The 18,066-nt window shown below is 41.9% G+C and overlaps 1 pseudogene; it reads right to left on the reverse strand.

Annotated features, from left to right (window-relative positions):
• Positions 1–334: 334 nt before the first annotated feature.
• LOC120057601 lies at positions 335–16,421 on the reverse strand (annotated as a pseudogene).
• Between the last annotated feature and the right edge of the window lie 1,645 nt (positions 16,422–18,066).

Consider the following 18,066-nt stretch of genomic DNA (forward strand, 5'->3'; position numbering starts at 1 on the left):
TTTAGAGTGCAGTTTTATTATCCCCAGCACAAGGTGCACCTGTGTAATGATCATACTGTTTAATCAGCTTCTTGATATGCCACACCTGTCAGGTGGATGGATTATCTTGGCAAAGGAGAAGTGCTCAATAACAGGGTTGTAAACAAATTTGTGCAAGAAATCTGAGATAAATAATATTTTTGTGCGTATGGAACAGTTCTAAGATTTTTTATTTCAGCTCATGAAACATGGGACCAACACTTTACATGTTGCATTTATATTTTTGTTCAGTCTATGTCCATGCTTAGTATTCTCTTGTGTGATATAGCTTTTTCCCCATCTTTAACCACCATGCTCATTGGTCAAACCAGAATGCCCCAAAATAGCTGGATTAGTCCTCTGCGTGCACAGCTGTAGGTGACGACACAGAGACAAAGATCTCATCCCTGGCGTGCAGCTCAAACAGGCCTCCCTGGTAGACAGAGTGGAGGGCATACTCAGTGTCAGTCGCCCAGCACTTGGTGCCCACCCACTTCAGCAGCTGAATGGTCCTGGCGTATGATGTCTTCTTGTAAACACACTGGACCAGCTGGTAGCTGGAGGTTCCCCCACGGTGGTCACCCCCCCCCCCCCCCATGGGTGAGGGAGGGGTAGCGGAAGTACACCTGGGCATACAGGTAATAGCATCCAGACTGGGGGATACGGAGGCATCCGTGAGACAGGGTCATGTTGTAGAGATGGGTGCGGAAGCTCTGGTTGCCCCAGGACCAGACCGGGTGGATGTAGGACTGATTCAAGTCTTTCTGAGGGGCCAGGGATGTAGGGCCTTTATGGAGGAAAAAGGAAGCTACATGTATGTCAATACAGACATTTGACATTTGACTCAAATATGAAAAGGCTTACAGTCACTAGTAAAAGTCTACACTCCCTTTGCACAGTTTTCACTGCCTCAAAAGGGATTACATTCACGGGGGTTTTCTACCAATCTCAACAACCTATTCCGCATTTTCAAAGTTATAGAAAAATTATAGAACATTTTCCAAATTAATGATAATAATTTAAAAAATAAGTCTTGATTGCATGTTGTCACATGGCAGACATTAGAGCTAGGAATCCTTTTGGTAAGACTCTTACAACTTTTCACAACTCGCAAGGGAACATTTACCCATTGTTTTGTAAAAATCGCTCAAGATCCCTACATTTGATTGGGTGTCGTTGATGCATGGCAATATTCAAACCAATATTCAGAACACTCAACACCTTTTGGAAAGGCTTTCTGGTGTCTTTTGGGCATTCATAATGATGTAATTGTCCCACTGAAAAATAAAACTATATCCCAGGGTTAGGTTTTTAGAAGACTGAGGCAGGTTTTCCTCTAACTTTTTACCTGGGCTTTTCTCCTTCAATATTTCTATTTACACCTCAGTCCCTGCCAGTGAGAATCATACCCATAACATAATGCTGTGTGTTGTGTTGAATTGGATGTGACCCCAGCCTGTAGTTTTTCATTTAGGCCAAAAAGTTCATTCATTTGCCTTGTTGTTTTTCAGTATTGCTTAACAGCCTTGTTGCAAACAGAGTGGGGGACTTGGAGTGGATTTCTTTTAAACACAGGCTTCATTCTTTTTACTTGGTCACACAGGCCTGTACTGTAGAGTGAAAGCAATGTTGTTGATCCTCTGTATTTTCAAGTATTGTCATGTTATGGATATGCTTGCAACCGGCAGGGATTGGAGTGCCAGGATAACTAGAAATATGAAAGGAGCAAAGCCCAGGTAGAATGTTAGAGGGAACCCTGCCTCAGTCTTCTGAATACCAAACCCTGGGATAGAGTTTTGTTTTTCAGTGGGACAATTACACAAATTTTAATGACAAATACACACCAGCATGGCTTTGCAATAGCTGTTGAGTGTTCCTGAATACTCCAGTCTCATTCCTGACTTAAATCTGCTTGTCCACCAATGACTCTCGACCAAATTGACTGAGATTGAGCAATTTTGACAAAAACAATGAATATACAATATAAACTCAGCAAAAAAAGAAACACCCCTTTTTCAGGACACTGTCTTTCAAAGTTAATTCGTAAAGATCCAAATAACTTCACAGATCTTCATTGTTAAGGGTTTTAAACACTGTTTCCCATGCTTGTTCAATGAACCATAAACAATTAATGAACATGCACCTGTGGAACGGTCATTAAGACACTAACAGCTTACAGATGGTAGGCAATTAAGGTCACAGTTATGACAACTTAGGACACTAAAGAGGCCTTTCTACTGACTCTGAAAAACACAAAAAGAAAGATGCCCAGGGTCCCTGCTCATCTGCATGAACATGCCTTAGGCATTCTGCAAGGAGGCATGAGGACTGCAGATGTGGCCAGGGCAATAAATTGCAATGTCCGTACTGTGAGACGCCTAAGACAGAGCTACAGGGAGACAGGACGGACAGCTGATCGTCTTCGCAGTGGCAGACCACGTGTAACAACACCTGTACAGGATCGGTACATTTGAACATCACACCTGCGGGACAGGTACAGGATGGCAACAACAACTGCCCGAGTTACACCAGGAATGCACAATCCCTCCATCAGTGCTCAAACTGTCCGCAATAGGCTGAGAGAGGCTGGACTGAGGGCTTGTAGGCCTGTTGTAAGGCAGGTCCTCACCAGACATCACCGGCAACAACGTCGCCTATGGGCACAAACCCATCGTTGCTGGACCAGACAGGACTGGCAAAAAGTGCTCTTCACTGACAAGTCGCGGTTTTGTCTCACCAGGGGGGATGGCCAGATTCGCGTTTATCGTCGAATGAAGGAGCTTTACACCGAGGCCTGTACTCTGGAGCGGGATCGATTTGGAGGTGGAGGGTCCGTCATGGTCTGGGGCGGTGTGTCAAAGCATCATCGGACTGAGCTTGTTGTCATTGCAGGCAAACTCAACGCTGTGCGTTACAGGGAAGACATCCTCCTCCCTCATGTGGTACCCTTCCTGCAGGCTCATCCTGACATGACCCGCCAGCATGACAATGCCACCACCCATACTGCTCGTTCTGTGAGTTATTTCCTGCAAGACAGGAATGTCAGTGTTCTGCCATGGCCAGAGAAGAGCCCGGATCTCAATCCCATTGAGCACGTCTGGGACCTGTTGGATCGGAGGGTGAGGGCTAGGGCCATTCCCTCCCAGAAATGTCCGGGAACTTGCAGGTGCCTTGGTGGAAGAGTGGGGTAACATCTTACAGCAAGAACTGGCAAATCAGGTGGAGTCCAAGAGGAGGAGATGCACTGCAGTACTTAATGCAGCTGGTGGCCACACCAGATGCTGCCACCCCCGTGCTTCATGGTTGGGATGGTGTTCTTCGGTTGGAAGCGTCCCCCTTTCCCCTCCAAACATAACAATGGTCATTATGGCCAAACAGTTCTATTTTTGTTTCATCAGACCAGAGGATATGGCTCCCAAAAGTACGATCTTTGTCCCCATGTGCAGTTGCAAACCGTAGTCTGGCTTTTTTATGGCGGTTTTGGAGCAGTGGCTTCTTACTTGCTGAGCGGCCTTTCAGGTTATGTCGATATAGAACTCCTTTTACTGTGGATATAGATACTTTTGTACCTGTTTCCTCCAGCATCTTCACAGGGTCCTTTGCTGTTGTTCTGGGATTGATTTGCAATTTTCGCACCAAAGTACATTAATCTCTAGGAGACAGAACGCGTCTCCTTCCTGAGCGATATGACGGCTGCGTGGTCCCACGGTGTTTATACTTGCGTACTATTGTTTGTACAGGTCTTGGCTGATTTCTTTTCCCATGATGTCAAACAAAGAGACACTGAGTTTGAAGGTAGGCCTTGAAATACATCCACAGTTACACCTCCAATTGACTCAAATGATGCCAATTAGCCTATCAGAAGCTTCTAAAGCCATGACATCATTTTCTGGAATTTTCCAAGCTGTTTAAAGGCATAGCCAACTTAGTGTATGCAAACTTCTGACCCACTGGAATTGTGATACAGTGAATTATAAGTGAAATAATCTGTCTGTAAACAATTTTTGGAAAAATTACTTGTGTCATGCACAAAGTAGATGTCCTAACCGACTTGCCAAAACCATAGTTTGTTAACAAGACATTTGTGGAGTGGTTGAAAAACGAGTTTTAATGACTCCAACCTAAGTGTATGTAAACTTCCGACTTCAACTGTATATATATCCATTGATTCTTGAAGAATATAATTCATAAATGCCTCATGATCTTAGTCCAACTGTCACACTCCATGAGAACCCTGAATATAAGCTTGTTTTTCTGCAATGTTTGTCAACATTGTTAATGTAAACAAACACTATATAGCCTCATAACATGGTTAAAACAATACATTTGACATCATGAAGGGTCAGTCCTTGCATTCATAGATATGTCTGTTAATCTGAGAGTGGTTACATTTCTCCAGGCCTATCCCTCAGCTTTTTACCAAAACAGAGGCGGGGCGACCGTTTTGTTGTTGTTTCAACTGTGGATTTGCCCTTTAAACAGCTGCATATTATCAAGATATCAAAGTGTCCCCAACAAAAAGGTCAATAATAGGCCTCTAGCAATTGCAGCATGTGGCATTCATTTTTCACATGTAAATAGCACTTTCAGTAGTGCTCAAAGCATGCCATTCCATGAGCGCAGAATTTATTTCTCAACTCGAATCAATGAGCCCAATCAGTCCTCCATGACAACAAAATCCTAAACAACAGAGTAGGGCTGGCTAATAAGTCCTTAGTTTTGGGGTCATGCTCAGGTAAAACAATTTGGCTATTCTATACTTCCATATTTCCAAGTCCTATTCTTGAAGATCAAGGGGTGTAACATTTATTGGAATGACTGGAATTCTGATATTGTTTTTAATGTAAAGATACAATTTAATTGTATTATTATATGTATTAGAAAGCGATTGGTTAGAAGAAGCCTACATAACCAAGCCATAAAGTAAAATTGAACATCCGTTATGGCCAGCTATGTAAACTTTCACATTGATTTATCCTGCAATGGATGTCGTTCAATTGGTAACATACATTTTTGTCTTCTTCTAATGCCTCTTAACACCATCCATATTGGATTTCTATTTGCCATATATTTTTCAGCTGTGCTGTGATGTTTCACAAAAGTTCTGAACCTTTCTTTTCTCATTGTTTCGACAGATTGTAATTTGAAAGTAACTTTTTTTGCTAAAAGTATTATTTATTATTGATCGATTGACTATGACTTTTCAGATTGCCCAGTAGTGTTATCTGCAGAGTTAGCTCCAGGTAAATATTGCAATTCTTCAGCCATTCCTGGACCTGTGACCAAAAACAAGCTACACACGGACAGTACCAAAACAAATGATCTAATGATTCTGCCTATTCGCAGCAAAATCTGAAGAGCTGGGAGGTTGTAATCTGAATAAAGGGGAAAAGGCTTTTCTTGAACATGGGGTGAGATATTCTTACAAATTTGCTAGAGAACCAGTTCGGATTTAAGTATAACTTTTGTATGACTGAAGCCTTTTGTGAGAGGTCTAATGCTTTAATATTTAATCATTTCTGCCCTCCGAATTCATTCATTATATAAATAGGCCCGTTTAATTTTGTCTGGCTTGCCGTTCCAAATAAAATTTAATATTTTTTTCTCATATAATAAAAAAAAATGTTCACTAGGTGTAGGCAAGACCATAAGCAAATAGGTAAACTGGGATATGACTAAAGAGTTAATCTGTCACGCACGTCGTCTTGAAAATGACCGGACCAAGGTGCAGCGTGGTGAGCGTACATTTTTTTTATTTTTTTTATGTCGCCAACAAAACAATAAACAACAAAAACGAACGTGAAGCTCCGTAAGGCAATACATGCATTAAACGAAGACAACATCCCACAACTAAGGTGGCAAAACAGACTGCCTAAGTATGATTCCCAATCAGAGACAACGATAGACAGCTGCCTCTGATTGGGAACCACACCCGGCCAAAACAAAGAAATATAGAACATAGAATGCCCACCCAAATCACACCCTGACCTAACAAAATCGAGAAATAAAAAGGCTCTCTGCGGTCAGGGCGTGACATAATCAGGGTGATTTTTCCACAAATATAAAGGTATTTACCTTTCTATGGTAGCAAGGTCTTATCTATTTTTGCTAACTTTCTATAAAAATGTTTTGAAGTGAGATCATTTAGAAGTTTTTCATGTTGTCTGTCTAATTGTGTAATGACTTGGTGCTGTCTATCTTGGCCAGGATGCTCTTGAAAAAGTATCAAGGCACAAGGTGAGACCGAAATGCAGACACAGGAGGCAGATAGTTGGAGTCTTACAATGTTTATTAATCCAAAGGGGTAGGCAAGAGAATGGTCGTGGACAGGCAAAAAGGTCAAAACCAGATCAGAGTCTAGGAGGTACAGAGTGGCAGACAGGCTCGAGGTCAAGGCAGGCAGAATGGTCAGGCAGGCGGGTACAAAGTCCAGAAACAGGCAAGGGTCAAAACCGGGAGGACTAGAAAAAGGAGAATGCAAAAAGCAGGAGAACGGGAAAACCGCTGGTTGACTTGGAAACATACAAGACGAACTGGCACAGAGAGACAGGAAACACAGGGATAAATACACTGGGGAAAGTAAGCGACACCTGGAGGGGGTGGAGACAATCACAAGGACAGGTGAAACAGATCAGGGCATGACAAAAAGAGATTGCAAATCTCAATGAGCCTTCCTGGTAATTTTCGGGATATGTATATCCCAGTATATCACCATCACACCATTTTATTGGTAAACTACATGGTAAAGTAAAAGTAGTATTTTTTAGTGATCCAATACGTAATATAATATGGGAGACCAGATGCTGCTGGAAGTGGTGTTGGAGGTCCAAAGGGAGGTACTCTTTCCTCTGGTCTAAAAAATATCCCAATGCCCCAGGGTAGTGATTGGGGTCATTGCCCTGTGTAGGGTGCCGTTGTAACGTCTGCTTCCAGCTCACACTCTCAAACACCTAGATCCCCCTGAACGCAGCTCACTTTCTAGATCCCAATCAACTGAATTATAATCACCTGTTCAGACAACTGTATGTCATTATCACACACTATTTAGTTCAGTTCTTTGCACCCCATCACTGTGAGGTATTGTTTGTTTTGTGACACGTCTTCAGAGCTCTGTGTGTCCCGTGATGTACTCCCGTGTATTGCCTGCCTCACTAACGACGCCTTTTGCCTATTCCCTGCCTGTACATTAGCTTATTGGATTTCCTGTTATCTACCTATTGCCTGATCTCCTGGACTATGTTACTAGCCTTTTCCCTGCCTGTACTGTTGCCCTTTTGGACCCCTGTGTATGACCTTCTGCCTGCCCCTGGACCCAGCTACCTGCCTCCTCCTGTGGTCCTTTGCAATAAACACCTGCTGCGCCCTGCGCTTGAAACCAGCTCTCTGTCTCCCCTCGTGTTCATTACAGCCGTCTTCGGATGGGACATTAAACAGGTGTCCTGGCTCTCTGTGGTCACTAAAGATCCCACGGCACTTATTGTAAGAGTAGGGTTGTTAACCCCGGTGTCTTGTCTAAATTCCCAATCTGGAACTCATACCATCACGGTCACCTAATCATCATCAACGTTCGACGTTGACTGCCGAACGCCGCCCGAACAAGGAGAGGGACCGAATTCGGTGGAAGTCGTGACATATTGTTTCCAGTACTTGCCTTATATTTTCTCCAATGTATCGTTCATGTAAAAAAATTGTCTTATAAGAATGAATAATGTCTGACAATAACTTTTTAATTCTATGCGCTATACATTTTGCCTGCGTGTTTGCATCACAACACTGAAGTGTAAGGGGCCTCCAATTTTTTTAATGGATTGGATTTTTACATTTCCCACTTGTATCCTGTTGGTGAATCAGTAATAATGAAATCCGACCTTCTTGTTGAGTGTCTGATAATCTACCGTTTACATAGGAGTGGTTAAAACATGCTAATAACGATCCTCTGAGTATATCAAAAAACGTTTGATATACCTTAACTGATATGACATCCAGCCCTGGAGTTTTCCCGGACTTAAAGGCTTTAATTGCATCAATAAGTTCCTCCTCTGTAATTTCACCTTCACATGAGTCTTTCTGTATGGCTGTTAATTTTACATTATTAATAGAACAAAAAACCCATACCATTTGCTTCGGATAGAGGAGATGGAAGAGACTGAAACGAAAACATATGCTTAAAGTACTTTGCTTCCTCTTTCAAAATATAATTTAGTGAATCATAGGTGACTCCGTCATTTGTAACATGTTTCAGTAAATAATTTTTTTGTAGCATTTTTATGTTGAAGATTAATAAATAATTTGGTGCATTTTTCACCATATTCCATCCAGTTTGCTTTATTATTATAATATACTACACTTGATCTTTGTTGAATAAGTTCCTCCATTTCTTTTTGTTTTTCCTCTAACTTATTCTGAGCCTCTATGGTACAGTTTTTATTGCTGTTTATCTGTACTGTTAGTCCTTCTATTTCCTTTGTTAGTATGGACATGTTTGCTGTCAGTCACACTGCTGGAGTTGCACTTTTTCCAACATGATAAACGGAAAAATTGCAAATATTCCCAGAAACATGTTTTTGCTTTGATTAGTAATTAAGTACAAGCTCAGTCGTGCAAATGATTAGGCCGCTCTTCATGGGTGCAATCGAAACAACAACACACCATTCCCTGCCCCCTTGCCGACACCTACTCACATAACCTTGCTGACTCTAAACTTGGCAGCTTTCGTAACTTTGTACAATTGTTAGACAGGCCTAGGTTTACTTAGTCTTGAGTTGCAGTGGACTACAAATCCATCTTTCCATCTCAACTAGTATTTGCCTGGTGAGTGGTGATTCATAGAATAAATAAAAGACTCAATCACTGCTACCCATTACCAGTTTCATTGTTAGGACCAATGTCTGTGGTTTATTTCAAGTTTCAAGTTTTAATGTCTTCTACACAAGTACAGTGAAATGCCTTTCGTGCAAGACCTAACAGTCCAGTAATCAATATCAACGTAATAGAATGTATTTCTGAGGGATGTGATTAGTTTCTTCGACCGTATGGTCATATTTGTGACTCACAGGGTCTTTGCTTGTGCGGCTAACAGGCTTTGTAGTCATTGTAACAAACTCGGGACTGGAGCCAAACCATGGGATCCCATGCCAGACTACAGAGAGAAAAGAATCGGACCAATGACACTGATCAAACCTGACTGCCTTAGTCTACTTTGATTATCACAGTCATTCATCTCCATGCAGTAACAAAGTTTTCAGTGTATGCTGATACTTTATGCAGACATAATTCACATGTAATCAGCAGGTACAATCTAAATGGTTAAGTAAATGGGAGAGGTATGCTGCAAATTATATTTCTGATCAAGAGGTGAAGAATAATGTAACACTTTGTATTCAGGACATAACGTTCATTTTTTGCACCGATATTCAATATCTGCTTTTAATTTAAAGTTTTTTTAAAACGTTTTTTTTTCTTCCATTAGCAATAGGTGCCCCTATTTGCAAGGCATTGGAAAACCTCCCTGGTCTTTGTGTTTGAATCTGTGTTTGAAATTCACTGTTGGACCAAGGGAACTTACAGATAGATAATTTTATGTGGGGTACAGAGATGAGGTAGTCGTTCAAAAATCATGTTAAACACTATTATTGCACATAGAGTGAGTTCATGCAACTTATGTGACTTGTTAAACAAACGTTTACTCCTAAACTTATTTAGTCTTGCCATAACAAAGTAGTTGACTACTTATCGACTCAAGACATTTCTGCTTTTCATTTTTTATTAATTTCAGAAAAGTTCTAAAAACATAAGTCCACTTTGATATTATAGGGTATTGTGTGTAGATCAGTGACACAAAATCTGAATTGAATTCATTTTAAATTCAGGCTGTAACACAACAAAATGTGGAAAAAGTCAAGGGGTGTGAATACTTTCTGAAGGCACTGTAGTTCATATTCTGTTAATTATTGCATAATATGTCATTTATAAATCAGTAGACTAATAAACTGTTCTTCACTCACTTCCAATGTATCAGCTCAAAAGACTGTAGGAGACATCATACTTCATGAAAGTTTTTTATGAACGTGTTTTGAAGTTATAATTTTCCTGACTTCCAGAAGTTTTGGGGAACCAACTGTGAGCTGGGAAGAAAAAAAATCAAAAAGAGCATGAATAGAGGTTTTCTGGTCGTCAAGGTGAACATCAGCTATAGGATGGGGGGGAAAAACGCTTTACCTGAACAACCGACATGTTCAAGAAGACGAGGAGTCCAGTTATCGAAGCTACAGTACCCGCAGTACGACCACAACAATAACGATCACTGTGACCCATAACTTGGACGGTACGTCGCGTCGGCTGTTTGATGCAGCCATGACGTATGTCTTTGTTCAATGACAGGTCGGAATTGATCTGAGTTGCTTGCCATAAAAGCCCAAAAGAATTAGTGGATGAGAAGGGTGACCACGACCCCGTCATCCATAACATTGTAAATACTTTCTCACTGGGAGTGTTTCAGTTCGAGGGCTGCGGGAGCTAAACTGACAAAATTCAACAATGCCCCCAAATTGATGGCGCACACGGAGGCTCGCTTTTTTCCCTGAGCTCTTTTTGTAACCTATAGCCTACTACAAGTATTCCGTTCAGAAAACTTGAACAGTCACCTCACTATTTTAGTCGGCTCTAATACTATATGTTTGGATCTGCTTTTTTGCAAATACATAAGTATGCCTACATGGTTGGCTTATTGATCCTTGATTTGTATTAGTGTAAAAATATCCAATATGTTCAGTAGGTTATTGATATTAAGCTTTACTTGTTAAACTCAAAGGCTCACAGTCCTTCATTATACAGATGTGTCTCAGAGTTCACAGAGTGAACAGAAGACACAGAAGCTTCAATTGTGTCTGGCCACAAGCCAAACTGGCAGCCCCCAGTTCCCTTATGCCCCCAAAAGGTACAGTATGTCACAGCTGACATGTGGGGGTGAAATGGCTTAACCTTAATCACAGCTTTGTGTACTTAGACATCACACAGGCCTACTCAAACTTTCAACTTGTGCTGGCTGTTGAATGGGGACTTTACAACATAATACACTGCATTCAGAAAGTAGTCAGACCACTTCCCTTTTCCCACATTTTGCTACATTACAGCCTTATTCTAAAATTGATAAAGTTATTGTTTTCCCACATCAATCTACACACCCCATAATGACAAAACGAAAACAGGTTTTTAGAAATCTTAGCAAATTTATTCAACATAAAAAACGCAAATACCTTATTTACATAAGTATTCAGATCGTTTGCTATGAGACTCAAAATTGAGTTCAGGTGCATCCTGTTTCCAATGATCATCCTTGAGATGGTTCGACAACTTGATTGGAGTCCACCTGTGGTAAATTCAATTGATTGGACATGACTTGGAAAGGCACACACCTGTCTATATAAGGTCCTACAGTTGACAGTGCAAGTCAGAGCAAAAACCAAGCCATGAGGTCGAAGGAATTGTCCGTAGAGCGCCGAGACAGGATTGGTGACGTGGCACAGATCTGGGGAATGGTACCAAAAATATTCTACCGCATTGAGGGTCCCCAAGAACACAGTGGCCTCCATCATGCTTAAATGGAAGAAGTTTGGAACCACCAAGACTCTTCCTAGAGCTGGCCGCCCGGCCAAACTGAGCAAACAGGGGAGAAGAGCCTTAGTCAGGGAGTTCCTCTGTGGAGATGGGAGAACCTTCCAGAAGGACAACCATCTCTGCAGTACTCCACCAATCAGGCCTTTATGGTAGAGTGGCCAGACAGAAGCCACTCCTCAGTAAAAGCACATGACAGCCAGCTTGGAGTTTGCCTAAAGGCACCTAAAGGACTCTCAGACCATGAGAAACCAGATTCTCTGGTCTGATGAAACCAAGATTGAATTCTTTGGCCTGAATGCCAAGCGTCACATCTGGAGGAAACCTGGCACCATCCCTACGGTGAAGCATGGTGGTGGCAGCATCATGCTGTGGAGATGTTTTTCAGTGACAGTGACTGTGAGACTAGTCAGAATCTAGGGAAAGATGAATGGAGCAAATACAGAGTGATCCTTGATGAAAACCTACTCCGGAGCGCCAGGGCCTCAGACTGGGGGTGAAGGTTCACCTTCCAACAGGACAATGACCGTAAGTACACAGCAAAGACAATGCAGGAGAGGCTTCGGGACAAGTCTCTGAATGTCCTTGAGTGGCGCAGCTAGAGCCTGGACTTGAACCCGATCGAACATCTCTGGAGAGACCTGAAAATAGCTGTGCAGCGATGCTTCCCATTCAAGCTAATAGAGCTTGAGAGGATCTGCAGAGAAGAATGGGAGAGACTCCCCAAATACAGGTGTGCCAAGCTTGTAGCGTCATACCCAAGAAGACTCAAGGATGTAATCGCTGCCAAAGATGCTTCAACAAAGTAAAGGGTCTGAATACTTATGTAAATGTGATACAATATTGCTGTTTATTTTAAATACATTTGCATGTGTCTAAAAAAAAAAAGTCTAATAAACCTGTTGCTCTGTCATTATGGGATATGCATACCATGTGTAGATTGATGAGTAAATATAAACAATTTAATCCATTTTAGAATAAGGCTGAAACGTAACAACATTTGGAAATAGTCAAGGGATCTGAATACTTTCCGAATGCACTGCATGCATTTTCACTCCATTCTCAGTCCCCCGCTGTGTCCTGACTGCTTTCCTTGGCACTGCCTGTCCCATTCCATCACAGCTGGATTTTGTATATGCAGAGGCCTTTACGGACCTTGCATCTGTGCTCCAGACTACAAATTGAACACACATTCTACATTCCTGATGTTTTATGATTCCAGGGATTCAGGCCTGTTTGTTCCAGATATCATGTCTCAAGCAGTCTTCTATTCCGTGACATTTTCATTGTTCTATCTATCCAATGGAATGGACTAATTTGGCTCATTCCAGGCTACATAACAGCTGAAGCAGCAGTCCATGACAATGGAATGAAATGCACATAGTGCCCTCTACTGTCAGAAACTCCCATTACATAGCCTACTACAACAACACTATGTTGCTGCTGGCTGGGGTGTTGGTTACCAGAGACGGTAGCATGATGTAGAACAGTAGCTGGCGCAAGATTGATTTTGGGCTCCGAGAGTCAGCATTTCTAAGCACCTTCACAGGGCTTACATAAGCGCTTCACAAATCATTTATAAGTCAAGTTATGAAACGTTTGGCAAAGCATAGGTGAATTAACGGTTGTACAGGCCTAGGTAATGTCACAGTGCCAGAACCATAGACGTAGAATCTCAATCTAGTTCTGTGACCAGCACTCTGGGCCATCATATTGGTGCATCATAATGTTGTTGTCGTGGCAACATAACCAACAATCCAGCTGTTGCACAACATTTGTATTCAATTTCTTAGCCGCTTCGACTGAAGCAAAACACATCTACCAGCAACCTATTGGCCAGAGTGACACCTGAGTCTAACTCATCAGCTGGAAATTGATAGACATGTAATTTCTTGTCTTAATTTCAGATATATATATTTTTTCCCCACCGACCTGAAAATCCAAAGAGGACAATAAACAACATCCTTGTGCTCTGAGTATGCCCTGATCGATCATCTGTAGCCTAATCAAGTAGCCTATTTGGTTAGCTATTTTCTTAAACAATCTATCTAACTGTAATAATGTATTATAATGTCCCCCTCTGTTACTAAATGGGATTAAATATGACTTTTTCTGTTTTACTGTCAGTCAATAATGGGGCTAGACGAAACTGGACTGGACTAAACTGGACTAGACTAGACTGGACTGAATAGAATAGAAACCAGGTTTCCCTTTGTAATCCATGTTAGTTTGCAAGCCCTGCCACATCCGACGAGCGTCAGAGCCGGTGTAGTAGGATTCGATTTTAGTCCTGTATTGACGCTTTGCCTGTTTGATGATTCATCGGAGGGAGTAGCAGGATGTCTTATAAGCTTCAGGGTTAGCTCCTTGAAAGCAGCAGCTCTAGCCTTTAGCTCAGTGAGGATGTCGCCTGGTTGGAAAATGTATGTACGGTCACTGTGGGGACGATGCACTTATTATTGAAGCCGGTACTGATGTGGTAAACTCCTCAATGTCATTGGATGAGTCTCGGAACATATTCCAGTCTGGGCTAGCGAAATAGTGCTGTAGCTTAGCATCCGCTTCATTGGACCACTTCCGTATTGTGCACGTCGCTGGTACTCTCTGTTTGAGTTTTTTCTTGTAAGGAGGAATCCGGAGGATAGAGTTATGGTCAGATATGTCAAATGGAGGGTGAGGAAGAGCCTTGTATGTGTCCCTCTGTGTGGAGTAAAGATGGTCTAGAGTTTTGTTGCCTGTAGTTAGTTGACACGTTGGTAGAAATGAGGTAAGACCGATTTCAGTTTTCCTGCAATAAAATCACCGGCCACTAGCAGCACCTGTTGGACGTGAGACTGAACACAGAAAGTGCAAGAGACGCCCTCATGAGATGAAGATCAGAGCAGCGGTGGACGAGGGGAAAGAGTCAAATCCGGAGACTTATCAAGAACAAGTCATTGAAAAGACAGGTACAGATACTTCACTCAATTACCTTCTCGTAATGTTTCCTTACCTTGACGGTAATCTGAGACTGAGATCCACATCCTGGTTTGTATACCGAATAGAAATAGAAGCTACTATAGTGCACAAAGCCAGAGCCATAGGAATATGATAATGATATTAGACAGGTACAGCTACGTTTCACTAACATTAGCTTGTATATAGCCAGCGCCACTATTCGGTTGAGATTGAATGGACCACACGTAGCATTTTCTTGTTTGTAGCCTATGCATAAACGAGCTCAAAATAGTGATGCTGTAACTGTCGAAATTACTTAACTGTTTCTTTCACTTTCAGATTCCCAGACTGGACAGCTACAGTGATTATTACATCCCTAACCTCATCGAAAGGGAATAGGATGAAGAGAGGAACACACACACACACACACACACACACACACACACACACACACACACACACACACACACACACACACACACACACACACACACACACACACACACACACACACACACACACACACACACTACTACTACTCTGAACAAAAATATAAATGCAAAGTGTTGGTATAATGTTTCATGAGCTGAAATGGATCACAGACATTTTCCATACACACAAAATCCTTATTTCTCACATTTGTTTACATCCCTGTTAGTAAGCATTTCTCCAATGGCAAGATAATCCATCCATGTGACAGGTGTGACATGTAAAGAAGATTATTACAGTTTTTCCCAATTGCTAAAACACAATTTTGCAAACTAGGCTGGTTTTATCAAAATACTTAACACAATTCACAAAACCACACACCCAAACTGCAAAATACCTCATATATCCTGCAAAAAGAAGCACTGCAACCAAAACTACTGTCACGCCCTGACCATAGATTGCTTTGTATGTTTCTATGTTTTGTTTGGTCAGGGTGTGATGTGGGTGGGCATTCTATGTTGTATGTCTAGGTTGTCTGTTTCTATGTGTTTGGCCTAGTATGGTTCTCAATCAGAGGCAGGTGTCAGTCGTTGTCTCTGATTGGGAGCCATATTTAGGTAGCCTGTTTTCCTGTGGGTTTGGTGGGTGGTTATTTTCTGTGTCTGTGCTTCACCATACGGAACTGTCTCGGTCGTTTGTCAGTTTATTGTTTTTGTTCAAGTATTCTTATTAAAATGGATACTTACCACGCTGCGCATTGGTCCTCCTCTTCTCATTCCAACGACGAGCGTTACAACTACATATAGCATTATCAAACGTTTGCACGAAATGGCACACACTTCATTCATATTACCAGATTTTTGTCTAACCAACTACACACTGTTGGGCATAATGAAAAGCACTCTCATCTTTAGTATGCTTTGCCATAATACTAAAATAGTTCAAATTGTAGAAAATTCTTCAAATGCACAGAAATATTTGCAGATACATGCTGTTGAAACATTTTATTTTTTACCAAACAAGTCAGTGCAACATATGCACAGCAGATATATTTACATTGGACTGAACAAAAATATGCTCACAAAAAAACAGTAAACTGAAAAAGAAAATTGCAGAAAAAATATGCAGAAAAAAATATATAGAAAAAAAGAGTCAAGAAAAATAATTAGGCAGCATCTTGCCGCACAGCTGGGTCTGGCCACAACGCCTCGTCCACATCACAGGTCACAGCTGGGTCTGGCCACAACGCCTCGTCCACATCACAGGCAATATCTTCCCTTGCCAGACATCGAGGGAAGAAGCGCCTTGAGTGCCTTATCCATCCCTGAATCGCACCCACATCAATCTCATCACATGCCTCTTCCATAGCCTGCACAAGAGGCATGCGCACAAAGGGCTGCCGGTCGTATACCTTCCACCGCCATGCCGAAAATAACTCTTCTATGGGGTTCAGAAATGGTGAGTATGGTGGGAGGTATTGCACGAGAAATGGTGGGTGGTCAGCAAACCAGTTTTGGACTGGGACTGCACGATGAAAGCTCACGTTGTCCCATACTACAACGTACCGGGTTCTTTGATGGTCTGCATCATTCATACGCTCTGGTGGTATGAGAATGTTGTGGAGTCTGTCCAGAAATGTGAGAATATGGGCTGTGTTGTGTGGTCCAAGGTTGGCATGACGGTGGAGGACACCATGCGTATTGGAGATGGCAGCGCACATTGTGATGTTCCCACCACGTTGGCCAGGAACATCTATAATGGCTCTGTGGCCAATGACGTTTCTCCCCCTTCTTCTGGTCTTTGCTAGGTTGAACCCAGCCTCATCTATAAAATATGAACTCATGTGGGATTGCATGAGCATCCATTTCCAGTACTCCCTGAAAACAAAGAACAAAAGCAGTCAATATGGTGTTATCCAGTACACTGGGAAACAATGCTGCGTGTAGTGTACTGCAGTCAATATTGTACTTACATCCACATATGCTCGTCTGACCTCTTTGTTTCTTTGAGAGTTTCTCTCAAACGGCACCTTATAAAGTTGTTTCATTCCGATTTGGTTTCGCTTGAGAATGCGAGCCAATGTGGACAGACTGACTCGTTGAATGTTGTTGAATATGGTGTTGTCTTGGATGATGTGGCTTTGAATTTCTCGTAATCTGATTTCATTATTTTCCAAAACCAAGTTTACAATGGCAGCTTCCTGTACCCCGGTGAACATTTGGCCCCTTCCTCCACCATGGTTGCGTCTCTCAGTCCTTTAGAAAAACAAAAAAACAAAAATATAGGGCTTGGACAATGCAGCCTAAAGATATTTCCCCCACAGTAGAGTAAATTCTACAGGAAATTTGTGCAGTTAGTGTATGACATCAGCCATTCATGAAGTTAACAGGTGTCACCCAACTGATACACTATGACATGGGGTGTACTACATAGTGTGAAAGAAATTTTGGTTACATACCTGTACTCCAGTCTAAATGTCGGGATGACACAGGCGACAGTAAAACGGCTCAAGTTGGGCTGCACTCTCTGTCCAGCCTCTCGCATTGTCAGCTCATGGTTGATGACATGATCAACTAAGGTTGCTCTGATTTAATTTGAAAGTTGTTGTCTTCTTTGGCCATGAACCAGCTCTACCCCTACCTCTCACTCTTCCTCCCCCTCTCATTCTCACCCTCCCTCTTCCTCTTCCTCTTCCTCTCTCTGCAACGGCTTCCATTGTTGTTGTAAAACAAAAGGTGCTCACCTGTGGTCTTTTCATAGTGCGTACTTCCTGATTGAAGTGGTAACAATTAACCAGTGAGGTGTTTGGCCAGGTGGCACATGTATTGGCCAATTAGCTCATGTAGTATCATTTTGAATGGCAGTGTTTTGAAATGGCAAACAGGTGACTTTATGTCAGATTGTTGTGTCTTATGCAGAGAACCGTGTGCAGTGCATTTAAAAAGTGCCATTTTGAATTGCAAAATGTGTGTAAAGCAGAAAATGTGTTTAGACTTTTGGAGACTTGAGAAGAGGTTTTGCTCTCTGTGTGTTAGTTTAAATAATTGTGCTGTGCATGTCATTTTAGTG

Source organism: Salvelinus namaycush, chromosome 12 (assembly GCF_016432855.1).
Source record: "Salvelinus namaycush isolate Seneca chromosome 12, SaNama_1.0, whole genome shotgun sequence".
Classification (NCBI taxonomy): domain Eukaryota; kingdom Metazoa; phylum Chordata; class Actinopteri; order Salmoniformes; family Salmonidae; genus Salvelinus; species Salvelinus namaycush.